Genomic DNA, 19,191 nt, shown 5'->3' with positions numbered 1-19,191 from the left:
TGAGCTGGCGGGCGGGCGGGCACTCTGCCGGCCAGAGAGACGGGATGCGCAAGCCGTGGATCGATAGGGTAGTAGGTGGGTTGAGGCACATCTTCATATTTTTGTGTGCCAATGCCATTTTTATGGCTTGTAAATTCATACAATGGTCCCTTAAGCCTTCAGGTGAAGTTTCATGGCAAGACGACTCGCTTTCTATTTCTCACGATTTTTGAAACTTTTTACGGTTTGGGATTTTTTTAAATTTTTTTAGAAAGAGTTTTGTCCCCAAACTTGGTAGACGTGATCCTTGTATTTTTGTTGGCATGCGCAAAAAAAATTCAGCTAAAAACTCGAAGTGTACAAGATTATGTGACCATTTGAAAAAAGTGTCCCCATTTCTGACACTTTAATGGCTATTGGCAGCAAACCTATAAAATCTCAAATGCTCTTTAAGGCGGTGTGAGTTCTTGAGGTTTGATGAGGGATAGGGGGCCAATATAAGGGCCATGTACCAGCACCCATCGCACATCATGTGTGCACACCCCCTGACCCCCTCGATCGCCGGAACCCCAATGCCACCGTTCAGGCTCTCCGACGACGCTCTGACGATGGTGCCCCGACGAAGAAAAATGTGGCACCAGCACATGCTCGAGTACAGCATGTGTTGCCGCAACCTTGAGTTTTTTTTTATCTTAGACTGGGAATGAATTCCGTATGCTTAGACTAGGAATGAACTTTGTATGCCTAAGTCATCCCACGAAATGAGCGTGCGTGCGCTCAGCCGGCCAGAGGGGTGAGATGCGTAAGCTGGGGATTGGTCGGGTCCCCCTCTACGTGTTGCCGATCCTGGTACCGTAACCCTCAGTTCGGTCCAATCTTAGACTAGGAATGAACTCCGTATGCCTAAGCTAACCGACGAAATCAGCGGGTGGGCGGGCGGGCAGGCGGGCACTACGTCGGCCAGAGAGATGGGATGCGCAAGTCGTGGATCGATAGGGTGGTTGGTGGGTTTAGGCACATCTTCATATTTTTGAGTGCCAATGCCATTGTTATGGCTTGTAAATTCATACAATGGTCCCTTAAGCCTTCACGTGAAGTTTCATGGCAAGACGACACGTTTTTTATTTTTCATGATTTTTGAAACTTTTTACGGTTCGAGATTTTTTAAAATTTTTTCGAAAGGAGTTTTGGCCCCAAACTTTGGTAGACGTGATCCTTGTATTTTTGTTGGCATGCATAAAAAAATTCAGCTAAAAACTCGAAGTGTACAAGATTTTGTGACCATTAGAAAAAAGTGTCCCCATTTCAAACACTTTAATGGCTGCTGGCAGCAAACCTGTAAAATCTCAAATGCTCTTTAAAGGGGTGTGAGTACTTGATGTTTGATGAGGGAGAGGGGACCAATATAAGGGCCAAGCACCAGCACCCATCGCACATTATGTGTGCACCCCCTCGCTCGGCCCCCCTAATCATCGAAACCCTAATGCCGTCGGAACCCCAAGTACCAGCACCCATCGCATATCAAGTGCGCACACCCCCCGGCCCCTGATCACCGAAACCCTAATGCTGCCAGCCAGGTTATCCGGTTATGGTGCCCCGGTGAAGAAAAATCCAACACCAGCAAATGCTTGAGCCCAGCATGTGCTGCCGTAACCCTCGGTCTGATCCGATCTTAGACTGGTAATGAGCTCCATATGCTTAGATTGGGAATGAACTCTGTATGCCTAAGTCAACCCACGAAATGAGCGTGCGGGCGCTCAGTCAGCTAGAAGGGCGGGATGCGCAAGTTGGGGATCGGTCGGGTACCTCTTTGCGTGCTGTCGATCCTGCTGCCGCAACCCTCGGTCCGGTCCTATCTTAGACTAGGAATGAACTTCGTATGCCTAAGCCAACTGACGAAACAAGCGGGAGGGTAGGCGGGTGGGCGGGTGGGCGGGCACTATGCCGACCAGAGAGAGGGGATGCGCAAGCCGTGGATCGATAAGGTGGTAGGTGGGTTTAGGCACATCTTTATATTTCTACGTGCCAATGCCATTTTTATGGCTTGTAAATTCATACAATGGACCCTTAAGACTTCACCTGAAGTTTCGTGGCAAGACGACTCGTTTTCTATTTTTCATAATTTTTGAAACTTTTTCCAGTTCGAGATTTTTTAAAATTTTTTCACAAGGAGTTTTGGCCCCAAACTTCGTAGACGTGATCCTTGTATTGTTGTTGGCATGCATAAAAACTTTCAGCTAAAAACTTGAAGTGTACAATATTTTGTGACCATTTGAAAAAAGTGTCCCCATTTCAGACACTTTAATGGCTACTGGCAGCAAACCTGTAAAATCTCAAATGCTCTTTAAGGGGGTGTGAGTTCTCGAGGTTTGATGAGGGTTAGGGGGCCAATATAAGGCCCAAGTACCAGCAGCCATCGCACATCATGTGCGAACACCCCTCTCGACCCCCCCGATCGTCGAAACCCCAATGCCGTCCGGCAATGTGCCCCGGTGAAGAAAAATGCGGCACCAGCACATGCTCGAGCCCAGCATGTGCTGCCACAACTCTCGGTCCAGTCTGATCTTAGACTAGGAATGAACTCCATATGATTAGGCTAGGAATGAACTCTGTATGCCTAAGTCAAGCCACGAAACGAGCGTGTGGGCGCTCGGCCGGCCAAAAGGGTGGGATGCGGAAGTCGGGGGTCGGTCGGGTCCCCCTCTGCATGCTGTCAATCCTACTGCTGCAACCCTCGGTCTGATCTAATCTTAGACTGGGAATGAACTCCGTATACCTAAGCCAACCGACGAAACGAGCGGGCGTGCGGGCGGGCGGGCACTACGCCAGCCAGAGAGACGGGATGCGTAAGCCGTGGATCGATAGGGTGGTAGGTCGGTTTAGGCGCATCTTTATCTTTCTATGTGCCAATGCCATTTTTATGGCTTGTAAATTCATACAATGGTCCCTTAAGCCTTCACGTGAAGTTTCTTGGCAAGACGACTCATTTTATATTTTTCACGATTTTCAAAAGTTTTTACGGTTCGAGATTTTTTAAAATTTTTTCCAAAGGAGTTCTCGCCCCAAACTTGGTAGACGTGATCCTGGTATTTTTGTTGGCATGCAAAAAAAAATTCAGCTAAAAACTCGAAGTGTACAAGATTTTGTGACCATTTGAAAAAAGTGTCCCCATTTCAGACACTTTAATGGCCACTGGCAACAAACTTGTAAAATCTCAAATGCTCTGTAAGGGGGTTTGAGTTCTCAAGGTTTGATGAGGGATAAGTGGCCAATATAAGGTCCATGTACCAGCACCCATCGCACATCTTGTGTGCACACCCCCCCGGCCCCCCCGATGGCCAGAACCCCAATGCCGCCGGTCAGGTTCTTTAGCGATGTTCCGACGATGGTGCCCCGGCAAAGAAAAATGCGACACCAGCACATGCCTGAGCCCAGCATGTGCTGCCGCAACCCTTGGTCCGGTCCGATCTTAGATTGGGAATGAACTCCGTATGCTTAAACTGGGAATAAACTCTGTATGCCTAAGTCAATCCACGAAACGAGCGTGTGGGCGTTCAGCCGGCCAGAGGGGTGGGATGCGCAAGCCGGGGATCGGTCGGGTCCCCCTCTGCGTGCCACCAATCCTACTACCACAACCCTCAATCCGGTCTGATGTTAGACTGGGAATGAACTCCGTATGCCTAAGCCAACCGACGAAACGAGTGGGCTGGCGGGCGGGCGGGCACTACGCCGACCAGAGAGACAGGATGTGCAAGCCGTGGATCGATAGGGTGGTAAGTGGGTTTAGGAACATCTTCATATTTCTGTGTGCCAATGCCATTTTTATGGCTTGTAAATTCATACAATGGTCCCTTACTCGTTTTCTATTTTTCATGTTTTTCGAAACTTTTTACGTTTCGAGATATTTTAAAATTTTTTTGGAAGGAGTTTTGGCCCCAAACTTGGTAGACGTGATCCCTGTATTTTTGTTGGCATGCATCAAAAAATTTCGCTAAAATATCAAAGTGTACAAGATTTTGTGACCATTTGAAAAAAGTGTCCCCATTTCAGACTCTTTAATGGCTACTGGCAACAAACCTGTAAAATCTCAAATGCTCTTTAAGGGGGTGTGAGTTCTCGAGGTTTGATGAGGGATAGGGAGCCAATATAAGGGCCAAGTACCAGCACCCATCGCACATCATCTGCGCACACCCCCCCGGCCCCTCCGATCACCGGAACCCCAATGCCGTCGGTCAGGTTCTCTGATATTGCTCCGACAATGGTGCCCCGACAAAGAAAAATATTACACCAGCACATGCCTGAGCCCAACATGTGCTACCGCAACCCTCGGTCCGGTCAAATATTAGACTGGGAATGAACTCCATATGCTTAGACTGGGTATGAACTCTCTATGCCCAAGTCAACCCACGAAACGAGCGTGCGAGCGCTCAGTCGGCCAGAGGGGCGAGATGCGTAAGTCGGGGATCGACCGGGTCCCCCTCTGCGTGCTGCCAATCCTGCTGCCAAAGCCCTTGATTCGATCCAATCTTAGACTTTGAATGAACTTCGTATGCCTAAGCTAACCGACAAAATAAACGAGCGGGTGGGTTTTGGCACATCTTCATATTTTTGTGTGCCAATGCCATTTTTATGGCTTGTAAATTCATACAATGGTCTCTTAAGCCTTCACGTGAAGTTTCATGGCAAGATGACTCGTTTTCTATTTTTCACGATTTTTAAAATTTTTTCTAAAGGAGTTTTGGCCCCAAACTTGGTAAACATGATCCTTGTATTTTTTTTGCCATGCACAAAAAAATCTAAAAACTCAAAGTGTACAAGATTTTGTGACCATTTGAAAAAAGTGTACCCATTTCAGACACTTTAATGGCTACTGGCAGCAAACCTGTAAAATCTCAAATGCTCTTTAAGGGGGTGTGAGTTCTTGAGGTTTGATGAGGGATAGGGGCCCAATATAAGGGCCAAGTACCAGCACCCATCACACATCATGTGCGTACACCCCCCCGACCCCCCTGATTGACGAAACCCTAATGCCGCCAGTCAGGTTTTCCGATAATGCTCCGATGATGATGCCCCGGTGAAGAAAAATATGGCACCAGGTTGTGCTGCCACAACCCTCGGTCCGGTCTGATCTTAGACTGGGAATGAACTCCGTATGCCTAAGTCAACCCACGGATCGAGCGTGCGGGCGCTCAGTCGGCCAGAGGGGCGGGATGCACAAGCTGGGGATCGACTGGGTCCCCCTCTACGTGCTGCTGATCCTACTGCTGCAACGCTCAATCCGGTCTAATCTTATACTGGGAATCAACTCCGTATGCCTAAGCCAACTGACAAAACGAGCGGACGGACGGACGGGCACTACTTCTGCCAGAGAGACGGGATGCACAAGCCGTGGATCGATAGCATGGTAGGTGGGTTTAGGCACATCTTCTTATTTCTGCATGCCAATGCCATTTCTTTGGTTTGTAAATTCATACAATGGTCCCTTAAGCCTTCACGTGAAGTTTCATGGCAAGACGACTCGTTTTCTATTTTTCACGATTTTCAAAACTTTTTATGATTCAGGATTTTTTAAAATTTTTTTGGAAGAGATTTTGACCCCCAAATGTGGTAGACATGATCCCTGCATTTTTGTTGGCAAGCACAAAAAAATTCAGCTAAAAATTCGAAGTGTACAACATTTTGTGACCATTTGAAAAAGTGTCCCCATTTCAGATTCTTTAATGGCCACTGGCAGGAAACCTATAAAATCTCAAATGCTCTTTAAGGGGGTGTGAGTTCTCAAGGTTTGATGAGGGATAGGGGGCCAATATAAGGTCCAAGTACTAGCACCCATCGTACATCTTATGAGCACCCCCCCCGGCCCCTCCGATCGCCAGAACCCCAATGCCGTCGATCAGGTTCTCCGGTGATGCTCCGACGGTGGTGCCCCGACGAAGAAAAATGTGACACCAGCACATGCCCGAGCCCAGCATGTGCTGCTGCAATCATTGGTCTGGTCCGATTGTAGACTGGGAATGAACTCCGTATACTTAGACTAGGAATGAACTCCGTATGCCTAAGTCAACCCACAAAACGAGCATGCAGTCGCTCAGTCGGCCAGAGGGCCAAGATGTGTAAGCCGAGGATCGGTCGGGTCCCCCTCTACGTGCTGTCGATCCTACTACTGCAACCCTTCGTCTGGTCTAATGTTAGACTGTGAATGAACTCCGTATCCCTAAGCCAACCGATGAAACGAGTGGGCTGGCGGACGAGCGGGCACTACGTTGGCCAGAGAGACCGGATGTGCAAGCCATGGATCGAGAGGGTGGTAGGTGGGTTTAGGCACATCTTCATATTTTTACATGCCAATGCTATTTTTATGTCTTGTAAATTCATACAACGATCCCTTAAGCCTTCACATGAAGTTTCATGGCAAGATGACTCGTTTTCTATTTTCACGATTTTTGAAACTTTTTACGGTTCAGGATTTTTAAAAATTTTTTCAAATGGAGTTTTGGCCCCAAACTTGGTAGACGTGATCCTTGTATTTTTGTTGGCATGCACAAAAAAATTCAGCTAAAAACTCGAAGTGTACAAGATTTTGTGACCATTTGAACAAAGTGTCCCCATTTCAAACACTTTAATGGCCACTGGCAGGAAACCTATAAAATCTCAAATGCTCTTTAAGGGGGTGTGAGTTCTCGAGGTTTGATGAGGGATAGGGGGCCAATATAAGGGCCAAGTACCAGCACCCATTGCACATCATGTGCGCACACCCCCGACCCCCCCGATCGCCGGAAACCCAATGCCGTCGGTCAGGTTCTTCGACGATGCTCCGGCGATGGTGCCCCGGCAAAGAAAAATGCCGCACCAGCACGTGCCCGAGGCTAGCATGTGCTGCTGCAACCATTGGGCCTGTCCGATCTTAGACTGGTAATGAACTTCGTATGCCTAAGCCATCCGACGAAATGAGCGGATGGTGGGCAGGCGGGCACTATGCTGGCTAGAGAGACGGGATGCATCAGTCGTGGATCGATAGGGTGGTAGGTGGGTTTAGGCACATCTTCATATTTGTTCCTGCCAATGCCATTTTTATGGCTTGTAAATTCATACAATTGTCCCTTAAGCCTTCACGTGAAGTTTCATGGCAAGACGACTCATTTTCTATTTTTCATAATTTTTAAAACTTTTTGAAGTTCGAGATTTTTTAAAACTTTTTCGGAAGGAGTTTTGGCCCCAAATTTGGTAGACATGATCCTTGTATTTTTGTTGGCATGCACACAAAAAATCAACTAAAAACTCAAAGTGTACAACATTTTGTGACCATTTGAAAAAAATGTCCCCATTTCAGACACTTTAATGGCTACTGGCAGCAAACCTGTAAAATCTCAAATTCTCTTTAAGGGGGTGTGAGTTCTCGAGGTTTGATGAGGGATAGGGGGCCAATATAAGGGCCAAGTACCAGCACCCTTCACACATCATGTGTGCACACCCCCTTCCGGCCCCCCCGATCGTCGGAACCCCAATGCCGCCGGTCAGGTTCTCCGGCGATGGTGCCCCGACGAAGAAAAATGCGACACCAGCACATGCCTGAGCACAGCATGTGCTGCCACAACCCTCGGTCCAGTACGATCTTAGACTGGGAATGAACTCCGTATGCCTAAGCCAACTGACGAAACGAGCGGACGGGCGGGTGGGCACTACGTCGGCTAGAGAGACGGGATGCACAAGCCGTGGATCGATAGGGTGGTAGGTGGGTTTAGGCACATCTTCTTATTTCTGCATGCCAATGCCATTTTTATGGCTTGTAAATTCATACAATGGTCCCTTAAGCCTTCACGTGATGTTTCATGGCAAGATGACTCGTTTTCTATTTTTCACGATTTTCAAAACTTTTTACGGTTCGGGATTTTTTAAAATTTTTTAGGAAGAAGTTTTGACCCCCAAACTTGGTAGACATGATCCTTGCATTTTTGTTGGCATGCACAAAAAATTCAGCTAAAAACTCGAAGTGTACAAGATTTTGTGACCATTTGAAAAAAGTGTCCCCATTTCAGAAACTTTAATGGCCACTGGCAGGAAACCTGTAAAATCTCAAATGCTCTTTAAGGGGGTGTGAGTTCTCGAGGTTTGATGAGGGATAGGGGGCCAATATAAGGTCCAAGTACCAGCACCTATCGCACATCTTGTGTACACACCCCCCGGCCCCTCCGATCGCCAAAACCCCAATGCCGTCGGTCAGGTTCTCCGGCGATGCTCTGACGATGGTGCCCCGACGAAGAAAAATGCGACACCAGCATATGCCCGAGCCCATCATGTGCTGCTGCAACCCTCGGTCTAGTCTGATCATAGACTGGGAATGAACTCCGTATGCTTAGACTGGGAAAGAACTCCGTATGCCTAAGTCAACCCACGAAACGAGCGTGCAGTCGCTCAGCCGACCAGAGGGGCAGGATGCACAAGCTGGGGATTGGTCGGGTCCCCCTCTACGTGCTGTCGATCCTACTACTGGAACCCTCAGTCCGGTCTGATGTTAGACTGTGAATGAACTCCGTATGCCTAATCGAACCGACGAAACGAGTGGGCTGGCGGGCGAGAAGGCACTACGTCTGCCAGAGAGACCGGATGTGCAAGCCGTGGATCGAGAGGGTGGTCGGTGAGTTTAGGCACATCTTTATATTTCTGCATGCCAATGCTATTTTTATGTCTTGTAAATTCATACAACGGTCCCTTAAGCCTTCACGTGAAGTTTCATGGCAAGACGACTCGTTTTCTATTTTTCATGATTTTTGAAACTTTTTACGGTTCAGGATTTTTTAAAATTTTTTCAAATGGATTTTTGGCCCCAAACTTGGTAGACGTGATCCTTGTATTTTTGTTGGCATGCACAAAAAATTCAGCTAAAACCTCGAAGTGTACAAGATTTTGTGACCATTTGAACAAAGTGGCCCCCCTTTTTAGACACTTTAATGGCTACTGGCAGCAAACCTGTAAAATCTCAAATGCTTTTTAAGGGGGTGTGAGTTCTTGAGGCTTGATGATGGATAGGGGGCCAATATAAGGGCTAAGTACCAGCACCCATTGCACATCATGTGCACACACCCCCACCAGCCCCCCTGATCGTTGGAAACCCAATGCCGTCGATCAGGTTCTCCGACGATGCTCCGACGATGGTGCCCTGGCAAAGAAAAATGTGGCACCAGCACATGCCCGAGGCTAGCATGTGCTGCCGCAACGCTCGGGCCGGTCCGATCTTAGACTGGGAATGAACTCTGTATGCCTAAGCCATCCGATGAAATGAGTGGACGGGGGGGCGGGCGGGCACTATACCAGCCAGAGAGACGGGAAGCGTCAGCCGTGGATCGATAGGGTGGTAGGTGGGTTTAGGCACATCTTCATATTTCTTCCTACCAATGCCATTTTTATGGCTTGTAAATTCATACAATGGTCCCTTAAGCCTTCACGTGAAGTTTCATGGCAAAGACTCATTTTCTATTTTTCACGATTTTTAAAACTTTTTATAGTTCGAGATTTTTTAAAACTTTTTCGGAAGGAGTTTTGGCCCCAAACTTGTTAGACGTGATCCTTGTATTTTTGTTGGAATGCACAAAAAAAATCAGCTACAAACTCGAAGTGTACAAGATTTTGTGACCATTTGAAAAAAGTGTCCCCATTATAGACACTTTAATGGCTACTAGCAGCAAACCTGTAAAATCTCAAATGCTCTTTAAGGGGGTGTGAGTTCTTGAGGTTTGATGAGGGATAGGGGGCCAATATAAGGGCCAAGTACCAGCACCCATCACACATCATGTGCGCACACCCCCCGGCCCCCCGATCGCTGAAACCCCAATGCCACCGATCAGGTTTTCCGGTGATGCTCCAGTGATGCTCCGGCGATGGTGCCCCGACGAAGAGAAATACGGCACCAGCACAAGGTCAAGCCTAGTATTGCTGCCGTAACCCTCGGTCCGGCCTAATCTTAGACTGGGAATCACCTCCGTATGCTTAGACTAGGAATGAACTCCGTATGCCTAAGTCAACCCAAGAAATGAGCGTGCGGGCGCTCAGCCGGCCAGAGGGGCAGGATGCGTAAGCCGAGGATCGACGGGGTCCCCCTCTACGTGCTGCCGATCTTGCTGCCGCAACCCTCAGTCTGGTCTGATCTTAGACTAGGAATGAACTCCGTATGCCTATGCCAACCGACGAAAAGAGCGGGCGGGCATGCGGGCGGGCACTACGCCGGCCAGAGAGACGAGATGCGAAAGCTGTGGATCGATAGGGTGGTAGGTGGGTTTAGGCACATCTTCATATTTCTACATGCCAATGCCATTTTTATTACTTGTAAATTCATACAATGGTCCCTTAAGCCGTCACGTGAAGTTTCATGGCAAGTCGAGTCGTTCTCTATTTTTCATGATTTTTGAAACTTTTCGCAGTTCGGGATTTTTTAAAATTTTTTTGGAAGGATTTTTGGCCTCAAACTTGGTAGATGTGAGCCTTGTATTTTTTTTGGCATGCACATAAAAATTCAGCTAAAAACTCGAAGTGTACAAATTTTGTGACCATTTCAAATAAATGTCCCCATTTCAGACACTTTAATGGCTACTGGCAGCAAACCTGTAAAATCTCAAATGCTCTTTAAGGGGCTGTGAGTTCTGGAGGTTTGATGAGGGATAGGGGGCCAATATAAGGGCCAAGTACCAGCACCCATTGCACATCATGTGCGCACACCCCCCGGCCCACCCAATCGCCGGAACCCCAATGCCGTCGTTCAGGTTCTCCGGCGATGCTTCGACGATGGTGCCCCGACGAAGAAAAATGCAGCACCAGCACATGCTCGAGCCCAACATGTGCTGCCGCAACCCTCGGTCCAGTCCGATCTTATACTGGGAATGAACTCCATATGCTTAGACTGGGAATGAACTCCGTATGCCTAAGTCTACCCATGAAACGAGCGTGAGGGTGCTCAATCGGCCAGAGGGGCAGGATGCGTAAGCCGGGGAGCGGTTGAGTCCCCTTCTACATGCTGTCAATCTTGCTGCCGTAACCCTTGCTTCGGTTAGATCTTAGACTGGGAATGAACTCCGTTTGCCTAAGCCAACCGACAAAACGAGCGTGCGGGTGGGCACTACGCCGGCCAGAGAGACGGGTTGCGCAAGCCATGGATCGATAGGGTGGTAGGTGGGTTTGGGCACATCTTCATATTTCTACATGCCAATGCCATTTTTATGGCTTGTAAATTCATACAATGGTCCCTTAAGCCTTCACGTGAAGTTTCATGGCAAGACGACTCGTTTTCTATTTTTCATGATTTTCGAAACTTTTTATGGTTCGGGATTTTTTAAACATTTTTCACAAGTAGTTTTGGCCCCAAACTTGGTAGATGTGATCCTTCTATTTTTGTTAGCATGCAAAAAAAAAATTCAGCTAAAAACTTGAAGTGTACAAGATTTTGTAACCATTTGAAAAAAGTGTCCCCATTTTAGACACTTTAATGGCTACTGGCAGCAAACCTGTAAAATCTCAAATGCTCTTTAAGGGGGTGTGAGTTCTCGATGTTTGATGAGGGATAGGGGGTGAATATAAGGTTCAAGTACCAGCACCCATCGCACATCATGTGCACACACCTCCTGGCCCCCTCGATCGTCGGAACGCCAATGCCGCCGGTCAGGTTCTCCGGTGATGCTCTGACGATGGTGCCCCGACGAAGAAAAATCCGGCACCAGCACATGTCCGGGCCTGGCATGTGCTACCGTAACCCTCGGTCTGGTTCGATCTTAGACTTGGAATGAACTCCATATGCTTAGACTGGGAATGAACTCCGTATGCCCAAGTCAACCCACGAAATGAGCGTGCGACGCGGGATGCGCAAGTTGGGGATCGATCGGGTCCCCCTTTACGTGCTGTCAATACTGCTGCTGCAACCCTCAGTTTGATCTAATCTTAGACTGGGATTGAACTCCATATGCGTAAGCCAACTGACGAAACGAGCGGGCGGCCAGGCACTATGCTGGCCAGAGAGACGGGATGCGCAAGCCGTGGATCGATAGGGTGGTAGGTGGGTTTAGGCACATCTTCATATTTCTACGTGCTAATGCCATTTTTATGGTTTGTAAATTCGTACAATGGTCCCTTAAGCCATCACGTGAAGTTTCATGGCAAGACGACTCGTTTTCTATTTTTCATAATTTTTAAAACTTTTTACGGTTCGGGATTTTTAAAATTTTTTTGGAAGGAGTTTTGGCCCCAAACCTGGTAGACGTGATCCTTTTATTTTTGTTGGCATGCACAAAAAAATTTAGCTAAAAACTCGATGTGTATAAGATTTTGTGACCATTTGAAAAAAGTGTCCCCATTTGAGACACTTTAATGGCTACTGGCAGTAAACCTATAAAATCTCAAATGCTGTTTAAAGGGGTGTTAGTTCTTGAGGTTTGATGAGGGACAGGGGGCCAATATAAGGGCCAAGTACTAGCACCCAACACACATCATGTGCGCAGACCCCCCTTCGGCCCCCCCGATTGCCGAAACCCCAATGCCATCGGTCAGGTTCTCCAGTGATGCTCCGACAATCCCTCTGTGTGCTGTTGATCCTGCTGGCACAACCCTCAGTCTGGCTTGATCTTAGACTGGGAATGAACTCCGTATGCCTAAGCCAATCGACGAAACGAGCGGGCGGGTGGACGGGCGGGCACTACGCCAGCCAGAGAGACGGGATGCGCAAGCCGGAGATCGATAGGGTGGTAGGTGGGTTTAGGCACATCTTCATATTTCTGCATGCCAATCCAATTTTTATGGCTTGCAAATTCATACAATGGTCCCTTAAGCCTTCACGTGAAGTTTCATGGCAAGACCACTCGTTTTTTATTTTTCAAAACTTTTTACGGTTCGGGATTTTTTAAAAATTTTTCGGAAGGAGTTTTGGCCCAAAACTTGGTAGATGTGATCCTTGTAATTTTGTTGGAATGCACAAAAAAATTCAGCTAAAAACTCAAAGTGTACAAGATTTTGTGACCATTTGAAAAAAGTGTCCCCATTTCAGACACTTTAATGGCTACTAGCAGCAAACCTGTAAAATCTCAAATGCTCTTTAAGGGGTGTGAGTTCTCAAAGTTTGATGAGGGATAGGGGGCCAATATAAGGGCCAAGTACCAGCACCCATCGCACATCATGTGCGCACACCCCCCCGGCCCCCCCGATCATCGGAACACCAATATCGTCGGTCAAATTTTCCGGCGATGGTGCCCCGTCGAAGAAAAATATGATACCAGCACATGCCCGAGCCCAGCATGTGCTGCCGCAACCCTCGGTCCGGTCTGATCTTAGACTGGAATGAATTCCGTATGCTTAGACTGGGAATGAACTCCGTATGCCTAAGTCAACCCATAATACTAGCGTGCGGGCACTCAGTCGGTCAGATGGGCGGGATGCGCAAGCCTGGGATCGACTGGGTCCCCCTCTGTGTGCTGTCAATCCTACTGCTGCAACCCTCAATCCGGTCCGATCTTAGACTGGGAATGAACTCCGTATGCCTAAGCCAACCGACAAAACGAGCGGTGGGGCAGGCGGGCACTAAGCCGGCCAGAGAGACGGGATGCGCAAGCCGTGGATCGACAGGGTGGTAGGTGGGTTTAGGCACATCTTCATATTTCTACATGCCAATGCCATTTTTATGGCTTGTAGATTCATACAATGGTCCCTTAAGCCATCCCGTCAAGTTTTATGGCAAGACGACTTGTTTTTTATTTTTCACGATTTTTGAAACTTTTTACGGTTTGGGATTTTTTAAAATGTTTTTGGAAGGATTTTTGGCCCCAAACTTGGAAGACGTGATCCTTGTATTTTTTTTGGCTTGCAAAAAAAATTTCAGCTAAAAACTCGAAGTGTACAAGATTTTGTGACCATTTGAAAAAAGGGTCCCCATTTCAGACACTTTAATGGCTACTGGTAGCAAACCTGTAAAATCTCAAATGCTCTTTAAGGGGGTGTGAGTTCTCGAGGTTTGATGAGGGATAGGGGGCCAATATAAAGGCCAAGTACCAGAACCCATCGCACATCATGCGCGCAAACCCCCCCTGCCCCCCCGATCGCGGAACCCCAATGCCGCTGGTCAGGTTTGATGGTGCCCCGGTGAAGAAAAATGCAGCAACAGCACTTGCCCAAGCCCAGCATGTGCTGCCGCAACCCTCGATTCGGTCCCATCTTAGACTGGGAATGAACTCCGTATGCTTAGACTGGGAATGAACTCTGTATGCCTAAGTCAACCCACGAAATGAGCGTGCAGGCGCTCAGCTGGCCAGATGGGCAGGATGCACAAGTCGGGGATCGGCCGGGTCCCCCTCTGCGTGCTGCTGATCTTGCTGCCATAACACTCGATCCGGTCTGATCTTAGATTGGGAATGAACTCCGTATGCCTAAGCCAACCGACGAAACGAGCGGGTGGGCGGGCGGGCACTAAGCCGGCCAGAGAGACGGGATGCGCCAGTCGTGGATCGATAGGGTGGTAGGTGGGTTTAGGCACATCTTCATATTTCTACGTGCCAATGCCATTTTTATGGCTTGTAAATTCATACAATGGTCCCTTAAGCCATCCCGTCAAGTTTTATGGCAAGACAACTCGTTTTCTATTTTTCATGATTTTTGAAACTTTTTACGGTTCGAGATCTTTTAAACTGTTTTTGGAAGGCTTTTTGGCCCCAAACTTGGTAGACGTGATCCTTGTATTTTTGTTGGCATGCACAAAAACATTCAGCTAAAAACTCGAAGTGTACAAGATTTTGTGACCATTTAAAAAAAGTGTCCCCATTTTAGACACTTTAATGGTTACTGGCAGCAAACCTGTAAAATCTCAGATGCTCTTTAAGGGGTGTGAGTTCTTGAGGTTTGATGAGGGATAGGGGGCCAATATAAGGGCCAAGTACCAGCACCCATCGCACATCATGTGCGCACACACCCCCGACCCCCTCAATTATCGAAACCCCAATGTCGTCGGTCAGGTTCTCCGGCGATGGTACCCCAGCGAAGAAAAATACGGCACCAGCACATGCCCAAGCTCAGCATGTGCTGCCGCAACCCTCGATCCAATCCGATCTTAGACTGGGAATGAACTTTGCATGCTTAGACTGGGAATGAACTCCGTATGCCTAAGTCAACCCACGAAACGAGCATGCGACCGCTCAACCGACCAGAGGGGCAGAATGCACAAGTCGGGGATCGACTGGGTCGCCCTCTACGTGCTATCGATCCTGCTGCCGCATCCCTCGGTCCAGTCCGATCTTAGACTGGGAATGAACTCCGTATGCCTAAGCCAATCGACGAAACGAGCGGGCGGGCGGGCAGGCGGGCGGGCGGGCGGGCGAGCACTACGTCGGCCAGAGAGACGGGATGTGCAAGTCGTGGATCGATAAGGTGGTTGGTGGGTTTAGGCAAATATTCATATTTCTATGTGCCAATGCCATTTTTATGGCTTGTAAATTCATACAATGGTCCCTTAAGCCTTCACGTGAAGTTTCATGGCAAGACAACTGGTTTTCTATTTTTCATGATTTTTGAAACTTTTTGCGGTTCGAGATTTTTTAAAATTTTTTCAGAAGGAGTTTTGTCCCTAAACTTGGTAGACGTGATCCTTGTCTTTTTTTTGGCATGCACAAAAAAATTTAACTAAAAACTCGAAGTGTACAAGATTTTGTGACCATTTGAAAAAAGTGTCCCCATTTCAGACACTTTAATGGCTACTGGCAGCAAACCTGAAAAATCTCAAATGCTCTTTAAGGGCGTGTGAGTTCTCGAGGTTTGATGAGGGATAGGGGGCCAATATAAGGGCCAAGTACCAGCACCCATCGCACATCATGTGCTCACACCCCCCCTGGCCCCCCGATCGCCAGAACCCTAATGCCACCGGTTAGGATCTCCGACGATGCTCCAGCGATGGTGCCCCGACGAAGAAAAATACGACACCAGCACATGCCCGAGCCCAGCATGTACTGTCACAACCCTTGGTCCGGTCTGATCTTAGACTGGGAATGAACTCTGTATGCTTAGATTGGGAAGGAACTCTGTATGCCTAAGTCAACCCACGGAACAAGCGTGCGTGCGCTCAACCGGCCAAAGGGGTAGGATTCGCAAGCCGGGGATCGGTCGGGTCCCCCTCTACGTGCTGCCAATCCTACTGCCACAACCTTTGATCTGGTTCGATCTTAGACTGGGAATGAACTCCGTATGCCTAAGCCAACCGACGAAATGAGTGGGTAGCTGGGCGGGCACTACGCCGGGCAGAGAGACGGGATGCGCAAGCCGTGGATTGATACTGTGGTAGGTATGTTTAGGCACATCTTCATATTTTTGCGTGCTGATGCCATTTTTATGGCATGTAAATTCCTACAAAGGTCCCTTAAGCCTTCACATGAAGTTTTATGGCAAGACGACTCGTTTTCTATTTTTCACGATTTTTGAAACTTTTTACAGTTCAAGATTTTTTAAAATATTTTTGGAAGGAGTTTTGGCCCCGAACTTGGTAGACGTGATCCTTGTAATTTTGTTGGAATGCACAAAAAAAATCAGCTAAAAACTCGAAGTGTACAAGATTTTGAGACCATTTGAAAAAAATGTCCCCATTTCAGACACTTTAATGGCTACTGGCAGTATGCCTGTAAAATCTCAAATGCTTTTTAAGGGGGTGTGAGTTCTCCAGGTTTGATGAGGGATAGGGGGCCAATATAAGGGCCAAGTACCAGCACCCATCGCACATCATGTGCTCACACCCCCCCGGCCCCCCCGATTGCCAGAACCCCAATGCCGCCGATCAGGATCTCCGGCGATGCTCCGGCGATGGTGCCCCGATAAAGAAAAATACGGCACCAGCACATGCCCGAGCCCAGCATGTGCTATCGCAACCCTTAGTCTGGTCTGATCTTAGATTGGGAATGAACTCCGTATGCTTAGACTGGGAATGAACTCTGTATGCCTAAGTCAACCCACGAAACGAGCGTGCGTGCGCTCAACCGACCAGAGGGGCGGCATTCGCAAGGCAGGGATAGGTCGGGTGCCCCTCTACGTGCTGCCAATCCTACTGCCACAACCTTTGATCTGGTTCGATCTTAGACTGGGAATGAACTACGTATGCCTAAGGCAACCGATGAAACGAGAGGGCGGACGGGAGGGCGGGCACTACGTCGGCCAGAAAGATAGGATGCGCAAGCCATGGATCGATAGGGTGGTAGGTGGGTTTAGGCACAACTTCATATTTCTACGTGCCAATGCCATTTTTATTGCTTGTTTCACACAATGGTCCCTTAAGCCTTCACGTGATGTTTCATGGTAAGACGACTCGTTTTTTATTTTTTATGATTTTCAAAACTTTTTGCGGTTTTGGATTTTTTAAAATTTTTTCGGAAGGAGTTTTGGCCCCAAACATGGAAGATGTGATCCTTGTATTTTTGTTGGCATGCACAAAAATATTCAGCTAAAAAATCGAAGTGTACAAGATTTTGTTACCATTTGAAAAAAGTGTCCCCATTTCAGACACTTTAATGGCTATTGGCAGTAAACCTGTAAAATCTGAAATACTCTTTAAGGGGGTGTGAGTTCTCGAGGTTTGATGAGGGATAGGGGGCCAATATAAGCGCCAACCACCAGCACCCATCGCACATCATGTGCGCACACCCCCCAGCCCCCTCGATCATCGGAACCCCAATGCCGCCGGTCAGGTTCTCCGACGATGGTGCCCCGACGAAGAAAAATACGGCACCAGCATATGCTCCAGTGTAGCATATGCCGCTGCAACCCCCGGTTTGATCTGATCTTAGATTGGGAATGAACTCCGTATCCTTAGACTGGGAATGAACTCCGTATGCCTAAGTTAACCCACGAACCAAGTGTGTGGGCGTTCAGCCGGCCAGAGGGGCAGGATGCGCAAGTCGGGGATCGGCCGGGTCCCCCTCTCGTGCTGTTGATCCTACTGCTGCAACCAATGGTCTGGTCCGATCTTAGACTGGTAATGAACTCCGTATGCCTAAGCCAACCGATGAAGCGAGCGAGCTGGCGGGCACTACGCCGGCCAGAGAGACGGGATGCGTAAGTCGTGAATCGATAGGGTGGTAGGTGGGTTTAGGCACATCTTCATATTTCTACATGCCAATGCCATTTTTATGGCTTGTAAATTCATACAATGGTCCCTTAAGCCTTCACATGAAGTTTCATGGCAAGATGACTCGTTTTCTATTTTTCACGATTTTTTAAACTTTTTACGGTTTGGGATTTTTTAAAATTTTTTCGGAAGAAGTTTTGGCCCCAAACTTGGTAGACATGATCCTTTTGTTTTTGTTGGCATGCACAAAAAAACTTCAGCTAAAAGCTCGAAGTATACAAGATTTTGTGACCGTTTGAAAAATGTGTCCCCATTTCAGACACTTTAATGGCTACTGGCAGCAAACCTGTACAATCTCAAATGCTCTTTAAGAGGGTGTGAGTTCTCGAGGTTTGATGAGAGATAGGGGGCCAAAATAAGGGCCAAGTACCAGCACCCATCGCACATCATCTGCACACACCCCCTCGGCCCCTCCGATCGCCGGAACCCCAATGTCATCGGTCAGGTTCTCTGACGATGCTCCGATGATAGTGCCCCGACGAAGAAAAATATGGCACCAGCACATGCCCGAGCCCAGCATGTGCTGTCGCAACCCTCGGTCCGATCTGATCTTAGACTGGGAATGAACTCCGTATGCCTAAGTCAACCCACGAATCAAGCGTGCGGGCGCTCAACCGGCCAGAAGGGCGGGATGTGCAAGCTGAGGATCGGTCGGGTCCCCCTCTACGTGCTGTCGATCCTACTGTTGCAACCCTCAATCCGGTCTGATCTTAGATTGGGAATGAACTTCGTATGCCTAAGCCAACCAACGAAATGAGCGAGCAGGCACTACGTCGACTAGAGAGATGGGATGCGCAAGCCGTGGATCAATAGGGTGGTAGGTGGGTTTAGGCACATTTTCATATTTCTGCATGCCAATGCCTTTTTATGGCTTGTAAATTCATACAATGGTCCCTTAAGCCTTCACGTGAAGTTTCATGGCAAGACGACTCGGTTTCTATTTTTCATGATTTTCAAAACTTTTTATAGTTCAAATTTTTTTAAATTTTTTCGGAAGGAGTTTTGGCCCCAAACTTGGTAGACATGATCCTTGTATTTTTTTTGGCATGCAAAAAAAAAAATTCAGCTAAAAACTCGAAGTGTACAAG

This window comes from Durio zibethinus, chromosome 9 (genome assembly GCF_047325235.1).
Source record: "Durio zibethinus cultivar Kanyao isolate XHJ-2024 chromosome 9, ASM4732523v1, whole genome shotgun sequence".
NCBI classification, from domain to species: domain Eukaryota; kingdom Viridiplantae; phylum Streptophyta; class Magnoliopsida; order Malvales; family Malvaceae; genus Durio; species Durio zibethinus.
The sequence above is the reverse complement of the archived record's forward strand: the minus strand, read 5'-3'. Positions refer to the sequence as shown.